This window comes from Apium graveolens, chromosome 4, assembly GCF_009905375.1.
Source record: "Apium graveolens cultivar Ventura chromosome 4, ASM990537v1, whole genome shotgun sequence".
In the NCBI taxonomy this organism is placed as follows: Eukaryota; Viridiplantae; Streptophyta; class Magnoliopsida; order Apiales; family Apiaceae; genus Apium; species Apium graveolens.
Window position 1 is genome coordinate 313209784 of NC_133650.1, and position 16195 is coordinate 313225978.

The following is a 16195-nucleotide window of genomic DNA, read 5'->3' on the forward strand; positions in this document are numbered from 1 at the left end:
AGTAGTACCACCAGAACCAAAATCAGTCTCAATAATTTTAGGAACATCAGTTTCGTTAACCATCTTGCTAATTAACTATATATAACAATAATCTCTTCAAGATTGTTAGGTATAATCTTAACTACACAGCAACAATGGGCAGTTATATATATAATAACAAGAACATGGCAAATAACCAACTAACGAAACAAATACGAAGGCAATAACAAACTATAAAGACTGTAATTGACAAAGAAAGTAAAGAAAACTTATCTCTTATCTCTTTCCAAATTCTGATAAGAAGAAGAACACAACAGCTGAGTCGCCAAACCCTTCAAGATGACTTGATTGATCTTGAAGAGATTATTGCCCCCCCTTAAGCTGTGATGGAATGCAGCAATATCGCTTCCAGGATAAAACAGCAACAGATCAATCTGGCCACAGAACCAACAATGATCAACGGCGACTCGCACCTCAGTTTGCCCAAAAAACCTATGCAACTCATATATGTTTGCGAGGTAGGCACCGAGACTTGTGTCATTTTAATCTCAAGTATACCTCTCAATATATAGGCATCACAAGTTGCTCTTCTTCTATTTTACTCGATGTGGTACACAAAGTAACAAAACAGAAAAAGTAAACAAAATGGGTTTTCCTTATTATTTATATTATATCCTGATTAATTAATATTAATATTACAAAATATATTCAGAGTATGATTAAAATAATCATTACTCAATATATTTTATATTAATAATTAAATAATCAATATAAATAATTAAACTTGTAATAGAAAAGAAAAATATAAGAGTTCCCACTAGCACTAGGTCACACAAGCATTCCACCTATGCTAGTAGTTGCAAACAACACTAACACAAGATGCTATATAAACTCAATATCTTTATTTTACAATATCAATGTGGGACAAAATCCCCATAACCCATTTCAAACAAGCAACTTTGTCTCAATATATTCATGGATTCCACTAAGAAAATATCTTAGATTCAAATATGAAAGTTTAAGTCCTCATATCAAGGAACAACCTCCAAGTGTTAGTTTCCGGAAATCATTTCAAGAACATATATAAAATATGCCTCAAACTTTTCATTTTCTAACAGATACTTCTTATTAGTGTTTAGTCTCATGTTAATATTTTGATTTTTGTAAAAATATTTATGAATGATACAACCGTATAGATGTTTAGACCCCTATATATTAGTGATATGACAAAATTTTCATAAAAAGTTAAATTTATTTGGTTTGCCATTTTAACAATCAACTAGTGATTTGACTAGTACTATGTATTAGTGTTAAGTCACATCCACTGTTTAGATTTTTAAATATTTCTGAATGATCCAACCGTACGGATGTCAAGACCAGTATATATTAGTGATATGATCTGAAAAAAAATAAATTCATTTGGTTTGCTTTCTAATAGTAAACTAGTGATTTAACGAGAACTTTCTACTAGTGTTTAGTCACATGTCGAAGTTTCATTTTTTTTAAATATTTTTAAATGATCCAACCGTACGGATGTCAAGACCCCTACATATTAGTGATATGACAAAATTTTCAGAAAAAAATTAAATTTATTTGGTTTGCTATTTTAATAGTCAACTAGTGGTTTGACTAGTACTACATATTAGTGTTAAGTCCGATATTGATGTTTCGATTTTTTTAAAAATATTTTTGAATGATCCAACACTACGGATGTTAAGACCAGTATATAGTAGTGATATGGCAAAATTTTTAGAAAAAAATAAATTCATTTGGTTTGCTTTCTAATAGTCAACTAGTGATTCGACAAGTACTTTCTACTAGTGTTTAGTCCCATTTCAATGTTTTAATTTTTTTAAAATGTCAAGACCAATATATATTAGTGATATGACAAAATTTTCAAATAAAAATAAATTCATTTGGTTTGCTTTCTAATAGTCAACTAGTGATTTGACTTGTAATTTCCACTAGTGTTTAGTTCCATGTCGATGTTTCGATTTTTTAAAAATATTTTTGATGATCCAACGGTATGGATGTCAAGACCAGTATATATTAGTGATATGACAAAATTTTCAGAAAAAAAAATTAATTCATTTGTTTTGCTTTTTAATAGTCAGCCAGTGATTTGACTAGTACTTCTTACTAGTTTTTAGTCCCATGTCGTTGTTTTAATTTTTTTTAAAAATATTTATGAATGATCCAACCGTACGGATGTCAAAACATGTATATATTAGTGATATGACAAAATTTTCAAGAAAAAGATAACTTTATTTGGTTTGCTATTTTAATAGTGAATCAGTGGTTTGAATCCTACTTCTTACAATTAAGTGTTTAGTCCTATATCGATGTTTCACTTTTTTTAAAAATAATTATGAATTATTTAACCATACGCATGTCAAGACCTGTATATATTAGTGAGATGAAAAAAATTTCAGAAAAAAATAAATTCATTTGTTTTGCTATTTTTTCAGTCAACTAGTGATTTGACTAGTACTTTAAGTCACATATCGATGTTTCGATTTTTTTTAAAATTATAGTGAATAAAGCACATAGACGTGAAACTCTTGTAATTTTTAAATATATTAAACAAATATTTAAATTTTCAAATATATTAAACAAATATTTAAATTTTAGAATGTTATCAAGCACAAAAAACTAAAATTCTCTCATAATGTATATTTTTTCGCCATCATAAAAAAATTAAATCATGTATCTAATATAACTACAAACTCTATAAATTATAATCTAATTCAATTTTCAATCACACTCCAATTTATTTCTTACCTCCACTACAACAAAAATTACTAAAATCCACCGCCAAATATCGGTGGAATTTAGTTATAATCGACCATATCCGGTGGATTTTAGTATAAAATCAAATTTCCCGTCTGTTAATATTGAATTTAATAAAAATAAAAGCACATCTAAGATTAAATTCCACCGATTAAAAGCGACCGACTATAAATTTCACCGATTAAAAACGACCGACTATAAATTCCACCGCACGCGGTGGATTTTATTCATTCGTCAATGAAAATTCTAGTTGACTAAAAATTCCACCGAAATCGGTGGAATTTAACGTCGGTGGCTTTTAGTTGGTAGAATTTAATTATTTTTGTTGTAGTGCTCGTTTATAGGGAACCAAACATTTCCCAAATTAATTTTAATAATTAAAATTATAATATAACAAGATAATTAATAAATCAAAAAAAATTATTTCTATATAAATACAAATTTGTTCGAGATAATATATCAGTATATATGAAGTGCCGTGTCTCGCACGGGTTTTTACACTCATTACAAATATTATAATCGGTCAATGAAATGCCCCGAGTATACATGGCCACGTAGAGAGACACGTGCGTGCTTTTTACCTATGAAGTTACAATCTTGTTGTCAGTCTTATCTTGTTGTATAGACCGCCTCTAGTCCTATATTTTACAATAGAGTGGCCACCTCGTTGTCTTGTATGTAGCACAATAACAAGGGTTTCACAATAACAGTAAAAGGTTTCACCGGCGCTGCATCCGATAGGCGGCGAAGATATCACGAGTTAAACAGATCTCAACGTGATTGTATTTAGGTATCTTCAATAATCTGGTACACGTTCCCTCATCAAACCAAATTCATTTCTTTTACTTTCTTTTTTGTATCTATGGTATTTTTATTTTTTTACTACGTGGGTGCTTGAATTTTAGAAACCTGTTTCTTATTTGCCCTAGATATGATCTGCTTGGAAACATGTTAAATTTGAAGACGTACCAGGTATGTTGTTTTTGGATAATTTGGGTTTAATTAAGAATATATATAATTCAGTGTCTTTTGATATGTTTGTGTGTGTATGTGCTGCATTAACTTACGTATGGGATTGTGAATATGCACGTGTGCAAGCACGGATTCACTTAGATGTCAGTTCTTGTTTTCGAGATACATGGTGCAATTTAGATTGAGTGTATTCTGATCAAGTATATGCATTAGTTCCCAAACTATTCTTAGCGATGTCAGTTCGGCTTTTGAGATGGCAGGTGCTGCAGGGAGCATCAGTCCTGCAGAGGTGACGGTAGGTCCAAATATGTCACATACTGTTCCGGTCAAAATCATTGCAAACACAGCTCCTGCTGCAATCCCAACATTTCCGATGTCTGTTGAGGTCATGGTTGTCAATAATCAAATGTACAAGGGTGGAACATCAAAGGTGGATACAAAACAATCAAGGATACATATCCATGATAGATGAAATGCTCTCATGTGATGTGCTGCGACTGAGTGTATTATCAATATAGTCGCCTTGTGCTCCGAATCCACGGAGTGGAAAACCTATATTGTTTTTCTTTTGGTTTCTGTTTGACAAATATTCATTTCAATTTAGGTTGCTAAATATATGGAATGCTACAAAGAGATGATAATAATATCAAATTCCACATTTGCCAATTTTATACTAAATTTTGGAAGAAGTTGACATATGTTGACAAAATTGGCATATGTAACCTTGTTCCAGAATTTAATATAAATCGGAAAAGACTGTCTTTGATATTAAAAATATCTCTTTCTAACATTTGAGATATTTAGCTCCCTAAGATTGAGATAGACATTTCTCAAACAAAAAGCAAAAAAACAAATACGGAAAACAAGCAAGGATTTTCCGCTTTGCTAGATTTGAAGCACAAGGCGACTAAACTGAAAATATACTCACTCGTAGCACCTCAAATGAGAGCATTTCACCTATCTTGGATATCTGTCTTTGCTTGTTTTGTATCCACCTTTACTGCTCCACCCCTCGTACCTTTGATTTGCGACAACCTAAACTTTAGGTCAACATACATCGGAAATGCTGGGAGCAGTTTCGGGAGTTATGTTTGCAAGGATTGTGATGGGGACATTATGTGACTTGTTTGTGCCTGGTGTCGCCTCTGCAGCCCTCATCTTCTTTGCAGCACCTGCAGATTCAAAACACGAACTGCCATCTCTAAGTGAATCTAAACTGATAATAAGAAGTGAAATCTAAGTGAACTGATGTCATATTACTAGATTCGTGGAGACTGCATCCCACGTACAAGAACTCGTACCACGTACCGGATTGACCCTCTTTCCCTGTACACTATTTAGAGCAAGGGAGAAGATCAGAATGGTCAAATAAATTAAAAATGCTGTGATTAAGTGGATAATCTGGGCTCCAAATATGGTTTGATGGTCCGGTTGGAGGCTCAGTAAGAAAAAAGAATGCAGTGCCAGAAATAGAAGGAATGTGTTATAAGGAACATGGTGTATGTGACATAGGTTGTGAGTGGAGGATCCAATGTTTTGGGAAGAGAAAGTTATTGCTTAAGATCTGGACAAGATTTTCAATAACTTCCAAACTAATTTCTTTGGTGCCGAGCACATCTATAATTTCTTCCCTAATATACTGTCCGGATCGGGGATATAAAATATGGTTAGCGTACGACTCAAGGCTTTTTGCTTTGCTAACAGAAGGCTGAAAAAGGAGACAAATAAGTTTAAGGACTTGTGTACACATCATATTGATTCTTGTCAATTTGATTGTTGACAAATTTATTAACCCTAGTAATAGATCTGGATAACAATGATGCAATGTTGCTTATATTGGATGAAACCACTTTGTATATGTATCAATAATAATATTCCAAAACCAATAATATCACAACCATTTAGTTTTCACCTATACACCACTTTCTCTCCAGCCTTATACCTGATTTTTTTTTTAAAGTTCATGCTTATATCTGTGTAAGTCATATATTTCTTTGTGAGTTGCTGATATATCAATTATGTACAGAGGTCAACAAGACATTTTCATTAGAAATTAAGATATTCCCTCATTCAATATTGTATTGCATCATTCAGGAATTTATGTATCGTATGTGAAAATTGTAAATTTTGTGATAGATTGGAAGAGAATATTTATATCTTGAAGCCTCGGTATGTCTGTTTCCCTCTTTAGCAGGTTGGTTATATGAGCAGGATTTTCAACTTCAGCACATACGTTCGAAAATGAAGCAGGGATTAGAAGAAGTATCATAGATAAAAATATGGTTCCACCAGGAGACCTTTTTGCACTAGTGCAGAAAGGATTCCAGCAGTGCAGAAAGGATTCCAGCATTTTCATCTGGAAGTAAACGTTAATTGTGTAAGCCTATCGCCTTCCAGTTTTATATGTATTAATCCATACGTATTAGAGGAACTTTAAGCGACTATTTCCTAATACATTATTCATAATGATGCAGAAATTGTTGGTGGATCCTCTCATTCCTACAACCTTCGGATATTGCAAAGGATGCCTATGAATCAGAGGAGATCATGAAGGAAACAAAAGATAGTGTTCCGGAAACAAAACACAGAGAAAAGGAAAAAGGTATTGATGTTTTTAAAAGTGAACTTGACAGAGAGCATGCTCGAAAGAGCAAGGAAGATCATGAGAATGATAATGCTAGTGAGAAAATGGTGAAAAAAATACCAAAAAAAAAAAACCAGAGCTGGAAGATATTGGAGAGAGAGAAAATGGTAAAGACAGAAGTGCCACATGCTGAACTCAGTGATGTGGAGGATGAAAAATTGAACTTGAGGAAGACATAATTATTGAGTTTCGTGATTTTTTTTGCACAAGCTTTCTATTCAAACTCCTTTTAAAACCTGCTTTCATTATTAGTCTCTAAAATTTTGAAGTAAATTAGTGAAATTATATTTCTCAGTGGTTCCTCTTTCTTAAAGTAAGTGTCTTCTTACTGTTTTTATGATAGTTTAAATCAGAACTGGAGCTGAAGGACTTTGAGGTAGTTAACATTTAATCAAACTCACCGAGCTATGATTGGCATTATTCCCGACTCTGATATGACGGTTTTAGAAGGGAAAGCTTCTGAGGTTACATGGTTTTTTTAGTTGAATGCAAATAAGAGTAGAATACCAATTTAGCAGATAATTACATAAAAATATAAAACATGATTTATTATTTCTGCGGTGATAGAAAGTGCTGGTCGTACCTGTCCTTGTACATGTGGATAATGCAGAATACCAAGACTATAGGAGTTAGTTTATAAGGATGCTCAATCGTGTATACGGTGTTTTAATAAATGGCTGTGCAATTTCTAGTTTCCTCTACTGGTAGATATAAAGCGTTCAAAGTTGGCTGGAAGTGGCAAATAGCTGATTTTAGCTAGGGATCATGTCCAGTGCCTGTATATATCTATGTATGTGTGTAATGAAGGGGTAAGGAGGCTGTTATGTAATTCTATGACAGGAGAAAAAGGATTGTCCTTAATGTTTGTTCTCAGAGTTAGTACAAGTAAAAAGGAGCTAGAATTCCACTAAAAGGCTGTTGATATTGTGCTTTTATATTGGCAGGTTGTTGCATGTTTCTTGGAGTCCATCGGGTAAGCTTTTGCATTAGGGTGGGTCTAATTCTTATAATGAGATTATTAATTTATTGATTAATATGGTGTGAATAATAATGTTAATACATGATAAATAAGGTACTTGTTTCACAAAGTACCAGTAAGAGTAGTTACGGTGTACTGTTTTGATCTAATAATATTTCATTACAATCAATATAATCAGGTGTGTATACTGTAGTCCTATTTTACAAAGGAGTGGTCACCTCATTTCCTTGTATGTAGCGCAATATAAAGGGGTTTATAACAGTAAAAGGCTTCTCCGATGGCAGATCCAATAGCCGGCGAAGATGATATCAATGAGTAAAACTGATCTCAACGTGATTGTATTTGGGTATCTTCAAGAATCTGGTACATGCTCACTAGATCAAATCAAAAGTTATTTTTTTTACTTTCTTTTTTGAATTTATGGTATTTTATGAATTATGTACTTGTATTTTAGAAACCTGTTTAGCCCTATATATGTTTTAGTTGGAAACAGGTTAAATTGGGAGAAGTATTATGTATATGCCGTTTTTGGATAATTGAGGTTGAATTAACAAAATTTAGTCTTTTGAAATGTTTGTGCGTGTATGTGTTGCATTAATTTACTTATGGAATTGTGAATATGCACATGTGCTTGCCCAGGTTCACTTCGATGTCAGTTTGTGTTTTCGAGATACTAGGTGTGATTTAGTTATGAGTGTACGAAAAACAAGTATATGCATTACTTTTTAAACAATCCTTAGATCTCAGTTTGGCTTTTGAGACAGCAGGTGCTTTAAGGAGCATCCGTCCTGCAGAGGTGACACAGGGTCAAAACTAGTCGCATAAAGTTCTCATCACAATTCTTGCAAACACAGATGCAGAAACTTTGCTGCAATCACAACATTCCCGATGTTTGCTGAGGTCAAGGTTGTCGCGAATCAGAGGCATGCAGGGTGAAACAGTGAAGGTGGATACAAAACAAGCAAAGAAAGATATACAAGATAGGTGAAATGCTCTCAAGTGACGTGCTGCGATCGAGGGTATTCTCACTACACCAAAATCTCATTCACACAACTGTCATGAGACAACGGTTCAAAATATACCCGTTGTCCCAAAAAATCAAACCACGGGGTTTTCTTCGCTATGAAAAAACAGTTGTCTTGCTTTCCATCCAACAACGTTTATAGAGGTTTTTGCACACTATTGTCTAAGCTTTTCGATTTGACTTATTTTGACAACTGTGATTTCATGGACTGTTGTTTATGACTATTTTAAACAAGCGTGAACCAATGTTGTATGTCCAAAAACTCATTCTATCTTAAGACAACTGTTATTTTACGAGCTGTTGTTTGTAACCCTTTTACATAATGTTGCATGCATGTTGTATGTACAAAAATTCATTCCATCTTAAGACAACAGTTTTTGACAAGTCCGTTGTCTAATTTAGACAATGGTTTACTAAAACTGATATCTTAGACTCTATCAAACAATGGATTTAAAATACCATTGTAGAAAGCAAAGTTCATAGACAATGGTTATTAACATTATGGGATAATAGAGGTTCATACAACAGTTTACTGATTAGCAAAAGAAACCGTTGTCTATACAGCAAAGATGGAAAAAAAAATTGACTTGCACATATTACATATCCCAACCCTGCTGTACACAAACCAACAATAAGATGTCCAATCTGAATAAACCCAAACCAACAGATATAATACCATAAATCAGCCAAAGGTCCAACCAACAACAAACTAGAGATCCTCAATCAAAATTGTAAGCCATTCCTCAAAATTGGCAAACCATACACTTTCAATTAAACAAGACAGAGATTTCAAATTACATTGTTCCATATATACAAGACAGAGTTGTTTAGTAGTGAATATTACAATGAAAATGGAAACACAATCCTTGTTTACTGCCTTTGGTAACATGCATGCTGCTTAGCCATAATTTTGCACGCCTTGACAACCGCCGTATGCTGGTAATTCTGCATAAACACAAAAACAAGTGATCAACATTAATTTGCACAAGTTTGATGTGGAAAATTTTATAATTTATCCTCTGCAGTAGATAACATATCTCCAAGCCCTGTTTCTGCAGTAGAAGCTAGCCATACTTGTATGTCCGCCGAATGATTATTTTTGCTATGATAAAATCATCATCTATTATAAGAAGAGCATCAACCAGCAGCATTCACAAATTGAAAACTCAGTCAACTAGATGATGATTTTATCACGGCAAAAGTAATCTCATCAAGGGGTTCACGAGCAGTACACATGGATAATGGGAGCTTCACCTACAAAAAGAATAAAGTGAGCGGTACATGGACTCAAGTATCTATAAATAATTATATATATTACCACTATGGAAGTTGAATCCATTCTTCTTCCTCTCGCATATAGCTAGTATTTTCATCGTCCAGTTCATCAACATTCGGGAACACGGGCAACTGCAGCTCATTCTCAAGTTCTATTTCTACAGAGCCTTCATTTTCATCATCACAGTGGTCATAAAAGTTCTTTTCCGGGACTTTCAACACCACAGACCAAAATTTTTCAAGAGTATCATCAATGTAGCAAACTTGCTTAACATGTTTCCCTAGAACAAAAGGATCATTTGAAAATCCTAATTTATTTAAATTAACCAATGTATATCCCAACTCATCAACCTTAACCCCTTTGTTCATATCTACCCAATTGCAACGAAATATAGGGACTCTAAAATTATTATAGTCTAGCTCCCATATACTTGTTATAACTCCATAATAGGTATGTGAAGTATGTTCAACAGATTTAAATTTTTCGGAAAGCATTAATGTATCTGCAACAACACAAACACCACTACACTGTACTTGTCTATTATTATCACGCTCCTTGGTGCTATAAATAACCCCGCTGATTTTATAACCACTAAACGTAGGAACATTCTTGTTAGGCCCTTCTGCCATCCACCTTATATCATCACCTATGCTATTATGGTCATGGAGCAATTCCGTCTCAATCTGTACAATAAAAAAAAAATTAAACAATTTTTTTAGGTCTGTGTTTTTATTTTTTATTGGATGTCTTCGACTTCTTATATTACTTGTCTGTATTGTTTTTAATCAGGACTACGTAACAAGGTAATAAACACATAAATAAAACTTACCTTTTTCCTGAACCATTCGGGGAATTGTTCATTCTGCTTGGTTTTTAGCCACACCTCGTCATTTTCATGCTGCTGGTATCTTAGCATTAAAGATGCCATATGTTCACTACAAGTAAAATCAATTGCTTCAATATATTTACCGAATTGCAGATAATGAGAAAATAACAAAATGCACACACACACACACATATGTTAGTAACTTACTCAAAATATTGCCTCATGTGATTGCTATTTTGCAGAACACATAAGTGTGCTAGATGCAATTCCTCTTTGCTTGGCTTGATCATTGTCGCACCAGATAAAGGTTTGCTTATTGCATTTTGCTCATGCCTATCATTTTTTGGGATTTAGTTTTTAGAAAACAGGTGGTTTGGATGAAATCAGGATTTTATATGCAAAATTTTATATACAACAGATGATTGTGTTCTCAATCAAAAACAGCCATTGTACCAAACTAATTGGAACAACACTGTAACATTGTTTTAACAGTTGACTAAAGCTCTATTCACAACACTTTAAAACATGGTAATATTGTGTCTATCATGTTCACATAACGACAAAATATACGATGGTGTTATCTCAAGGATAACACTACAATATGCTTTAAACAAAAAATGTGGTCTAAAGAGCATTAAGATGGCAGTTAACATAACTTAGTATTAAAATACTATCACAAACCATTGTTTGAAATAGCTCCTTACAATATTTACCTAAAACTGTTGTATAAGACAACATAAAATAACAGTATTGACCTAAAACTGTTGTGGTTAGCCTTTCAAACAACATTATATACGACGCTGTTGTCTCAAGGGGTGCACTACAATAGGAGTTAAACAAAAAATGTGGTCTAAAGAGCTTTAAAATGGCCGTTAACCACAACTCATTATTGGAAATACATTTCACAAACCGATGTTTGAAAGACTTCCTTACAATACTCTGGCTCAAGGTGTTGTCTAAGACATCATAACATAACTGTATTGTCCTAAACCTATTGTGGTTAGCCTTTCAAACAACAATCAACAAACTACCCGTTGTTTGACAAATAATATATAGAAATTTTGCACTCTTAGTTGACAGTAATACACCGTTGTCTTCTTGAGGAAAACCGTTGCAGGTAAACTGTTCCAACAATACAGTCTTTTATACAAACTGTTGTTGAATGACAGTTTCGGTAACAGTTATGAACCTGTTGTGTCTGTAGCTTCTAGTAATGGTTCGATGCACTGTTGTCTGATCGAAATCACACGGCTCCTCAATAGACGACCAAAAATTTTGACATCAAACAACGGTGAAAAACGGTTGTAGGATCATGTTTTTCTTGTAGTGTCTCAGTTTAGTCGCCTTGTGCTCCGAATCCACGGAGTGGAAAACCCTCGATTATTTCCTCTATTGGTAGTTTATGTTTGAGAAATATCCAATCTCATTTTTAGGATGCTAAATATATCAATTTCTAGAAGAGATGAGAATAATATCCAACATCGTCTTTCCCGGTTTTATACTAAATTTTGGAAGAGGGTGACATATGTTGACAAGGTTGATATTAGTATAAAATATGTCAGCATCGTCAAGATATATATGTAACCTTTTTCGAAAATTAGTATAAACGCGGCAAAGACAATGTTTGATATTACTGTTATCTCCTTCCAGCAATTAGGATATTTAGCACCCTAAGATTGAGATGAATATTTCTCAAACAAAAAACAATAGAAAAAATCGAGGGGTTTCCACAACGCTGGATTCGGAGAACAAGGCGACTAAACTGAGAATATACTCGGTTGCATTACTTCCCATTAGAGCATTTCACTTATCATGGATATCATTCTTTGTTTCTTTGGATCCACCTTTTCTGATATGCCCCTAATACCACTAATTTGCAACAACAGTAACTTGACCATTAACATACATCGGAGATGCTGTGATTGCAGCAGTTTCCGGAGTTGTGTTTGCAAGGATTGTGATGGGGACTTTATGTGACTTGTTTGCACCTCGTGTCGCCTCTGCAACACTCATCCCCCTTACAGCACCTGCAATTTTAAAACACGAATTGACATCTCTCACTGAATCGAAACTGATAATAATAAGTGATATCTTAAGTGAACTAGCATCTAAGTTTTCAAACTTTGATGTCATAGTATTAGAATTAATTTGTGATTTAGCACCCTCATTTATTTTACTTGTAAATTTATCTATAATAAGGATAGTTACGGTTTACTGTTATGATATAATAATTTTACATTACAATCTGATTATATTCAAGTGTGTAGCGGGCAGCTCATTTTCTTGTATGTAGCGTAATAAAATGGGACAATAAAAGTTTTCTCCGGTGACGGATCCAATAACTGGAAAAGATAATATCATTGAGTAAAATTGATCTCAACGTGATTGTATTTGGGTATCTTCAAGAATCCGGTACACGCTCACTGATCAATTCATTTTTTTTAGTCTTTTTCTTTCTTTGTTACATGTGTGCTTGTATTTTAGAAACCCATTTCTTATTAGCCCAATGATCTAGTTGGAAGCATGTTAAATATGGAGAATTATCATCCATTTTTGTTTAATTGAGGTTGAATTAAGGATACAAAATTTAAAAACTTTTGAAATGTTTGTGCGTGTATGTGTTGCATTAATTTACTTATGAAATTGTGAATATGCACCCGTGTATGTGCAGATTCACTTTGATGTCAGTTCATGTTTTCGAGATTGGTGCAATTTAGTTATGAGTGTATTCAGAACAAGTATATGTGGTAATTTTTAGACAATCCTTAGATGTCAGTTCGGCTTTTGAGACCGCAGGTGCTTTAAGGAGCATCAGTCCTGCAGAGGTGACACAAGGTCAAAACTAGGTCCAAACTAGTCACATAATGTTCTCATCACAATCCGTGCAAACACTGGTCCAGAAACGTTGCTTCAATTACAACATTCCCGATGTCTGTTGAGGTCAAGGTTGTCGCGAATCAGAGGCATGAGGGGTGAAATAGTAAAGGTGGATACAAAACAAGCAAACAGAGATATCCAAGATAGGTGAAATGCTCTCATGTGACGTGCTGCGATTGAGGGTATTCTCAGTTTAGTCGCCTTGTGCTCCGAATTTACGGAGTGGAAAACCCTGGATTATTTCATCTATTGGTGATTTCTGTTTGAGAAATATCCATCTCATTTTTAGGATGCTAAATATATCAAATTCTAGAGAGAGATGAAAATAATATCCAACGTCGTCTTTGCCAATTTATTAATAAATTTTGGAAGAGGGTGACATATGTTGACAAGGTTGATATTAGTATACAATATGTCAACATCGTCAACATATGTAAGCTTCTTCCAAAATTAGTATAAAATCGGCAAAGACAATGTTTGATATTATTGTTATCTCTTTCTAGCATTTGAGATATTTAGTACCCTAAGACTGAGATGAATATTTATCAAACAAAAAATAACAGAAAGAACAATCGAGAGGTTTCCACTGGATTCGGAGCAGAAGACGACTAAACTAAGAATATAGTCAATTGCATCACCTCACATGAGACCATTTCACCTATCATGGATATCTTTCTTTGTTTGTTTCGGATCTACCTTTTCTGATCTGCCCCTAATACCACTGATTTGCGACAACCGTATCTTGACCTTAACATACATCGGAGATGTTGTGATTGCAGCAGTTTCCGGAGTTGTGTTTGCAAGGATTGTGACGGGGACGTTATGTGACTTGTTTGCACCTCGTGTCGCCTCTGCAACACTCATCCTCCTTACAGCACCTGCATTTTTAAAACAAGGATTGACATCTCTCAGTGAATCGAAACTGATAATAATAAGTGATATGTTAACTGAACAAGCTTCTAAGTTTTCAAAGTTCGATGTCATAGTATTAGAAGTCATTTGTGATTTACCACCCTCATTTTTTTTACTTGTAGATGTATCTATCATAAGGATAGTTACGGTTTACGGTTTACTGTTATGATATAATAATTTTACATTACAATCTGATTATAATCAAATGTGTATATAGTAATCCTAATTTATGAAGGAGGATTAAGTTTATAGTGCTTACATATATTTTGAAAATGTTTCCCTCCTCCTGATCACAGATAATTTTTCTTTCCCTTAGACCTTAAATATTTTAACTTGGTCATTTTACATGAATACATAAGCCCAAGGGTATTCATCTGAAAATTAATTAAATACTTGATGTATGGTTGTTTACTTTTGGTATATGTTCTTCCTTATGTACTGTTCTGAATTTCATCTTTCCGGTATAACTTATTTCATCTTTCTTATTAAAATTTGAGTATATTAAAATTTTCAGGCTTTCCGGTATACTATAAATGATTTATAAGTTAAGGTCCTCATTATTAATTTTTTTATTTGTAGATTTATCTATCAATTTCAATGCATTAATACTCTTATAGAATGATTGGATGAGATAGGGGAGCCGGCTTATTGTTGCAATGATCCCCCAAACCCTCCTCCAAAACCTTACATTTTTAAATTTTACGTCTAAAATGCATATGTCTCCTATTCTCCCCTCAATATTGTTCTCAAAATCTCACATATCATTGTTTTTTTTATATTAATATTCAAATTAAAAAAAATCATGCGCACCCTAATTATACCTATCATGTCCCATGTACTATAGCCTGGATAATTATTATTTCATTTAACTGACTTGCTCAACATCTGGTAAGAGATTTAACTTCTTCCTGTTCTATATATACGATATAATAAAATAACCTGCTTTTCTGTTTCTTGCTACTCAGGATTTAGTGAATATAATCAACTGGGATCCTATTGATCAGTTACTGGCTTCATGCTCAGATGATCACGCTGCAAAGGTAATTTATTCAATGTGTTACCATGTCAAAGTATTCCTATTGATTCCTAATGCATACAGATACAGTACTTCATTACATATTAGTGTAATTGCTCATTGTATTACTTCCTCACACCATCTTAAATCTACTACCTCCTTTAGTAGTTATATTATTTATTTAAACTCATATAACCATTTTGCAGACCTAGAGCATGAAACAGGAAACCTGCTTACATGATTTGAACAGACGCAACAGCGTACTTCCATACACCATCTTAAATCTACTAACTCCTTTCGTAGTTATATTATTCATTTGAACTCTTTTTCGTGTAAATTTGTAATTATATAAATTAAATATTATACTTTTTTTTTCTAATTTTTGTCAGTAGTATCAATATGGATAGTTGTAATCATCCTGTCTGATATCTTACTATAGCATGTGCACGATTGTGAAAATTGGGTTTATATAACCTTTTTTTGCAATACATCTTGTATTGTCTTCTTTACATGAAGCGAGTGGTACTAGACCACCGTTTAAATCATCTAACAGTATTAGAATATGTTCGTCAGGTCGAAAAATTTGGCACCAAGACTTCTGGCATATGCAGCATTATGCCTATCAATTGGATATTCATTACTTCTGAGTTGTTAACTAGTGAGATTAGCTTATAAAAGTGCAATTGGATTCTGTATTAATATTTGATTATTTGTTATCCGAATTTTAAATAAATATATTCTGCTCTAGCTTTGTCTTGTATAACATCTTATCCAATGCACTAATTATACGTATACTGACTGCAACTTACTGCTTTCTATTAGAAACTTTTTGTAACATGCAACCTGTATATTCAATTGCTTTTAGCCCCAATGATAACTACTTAGCCAGTGGGTTGCAGTA

At 33.4% G+C, this 16195-nt stretch overlaps 1 long non-coding RNA gene across 10 annotated transcripts; it reads left to right on the plus strand.

The window, feature by feature from the left end:
- The first annotated feature begins 3413 nt into the window (after positions 1–3413).
- LOC141721804 (uncharacterized) lies at positions 3414–15918 on the plus strand. 10 transcript variants are annotated; one of them, XR_012574902.1, is made up of 9 exons: positions 3414–3559; positions 3699–3741; positions 5936–6118; positions 6216–6343; positions 6729–6849; positions 7330–7358; positions 7543–7727; positions 15245–15319; positions 15501–15834. It is a non-coding gene; the product is annotated as an uncharacterized LOC141721804 (long non-coding RNA). The 10 variants fall into 10 exon arrangements; XR_012574903.1 differs by lacking the exons at positions 6729–6849; positions 15501–15834 and adding an exon at positions 15868–15918 and having other exon boundaries at positions 3415–3559; XR_012574904.1 differs by lacking the exon at positions 6729–6849 and having other exon boundaries at positions 3415–3559; positions 7330–7376; positions 15501–15762.
- The last annotated feature ends 277 nt before the right edge of the window (positions 15919–16195 follow it).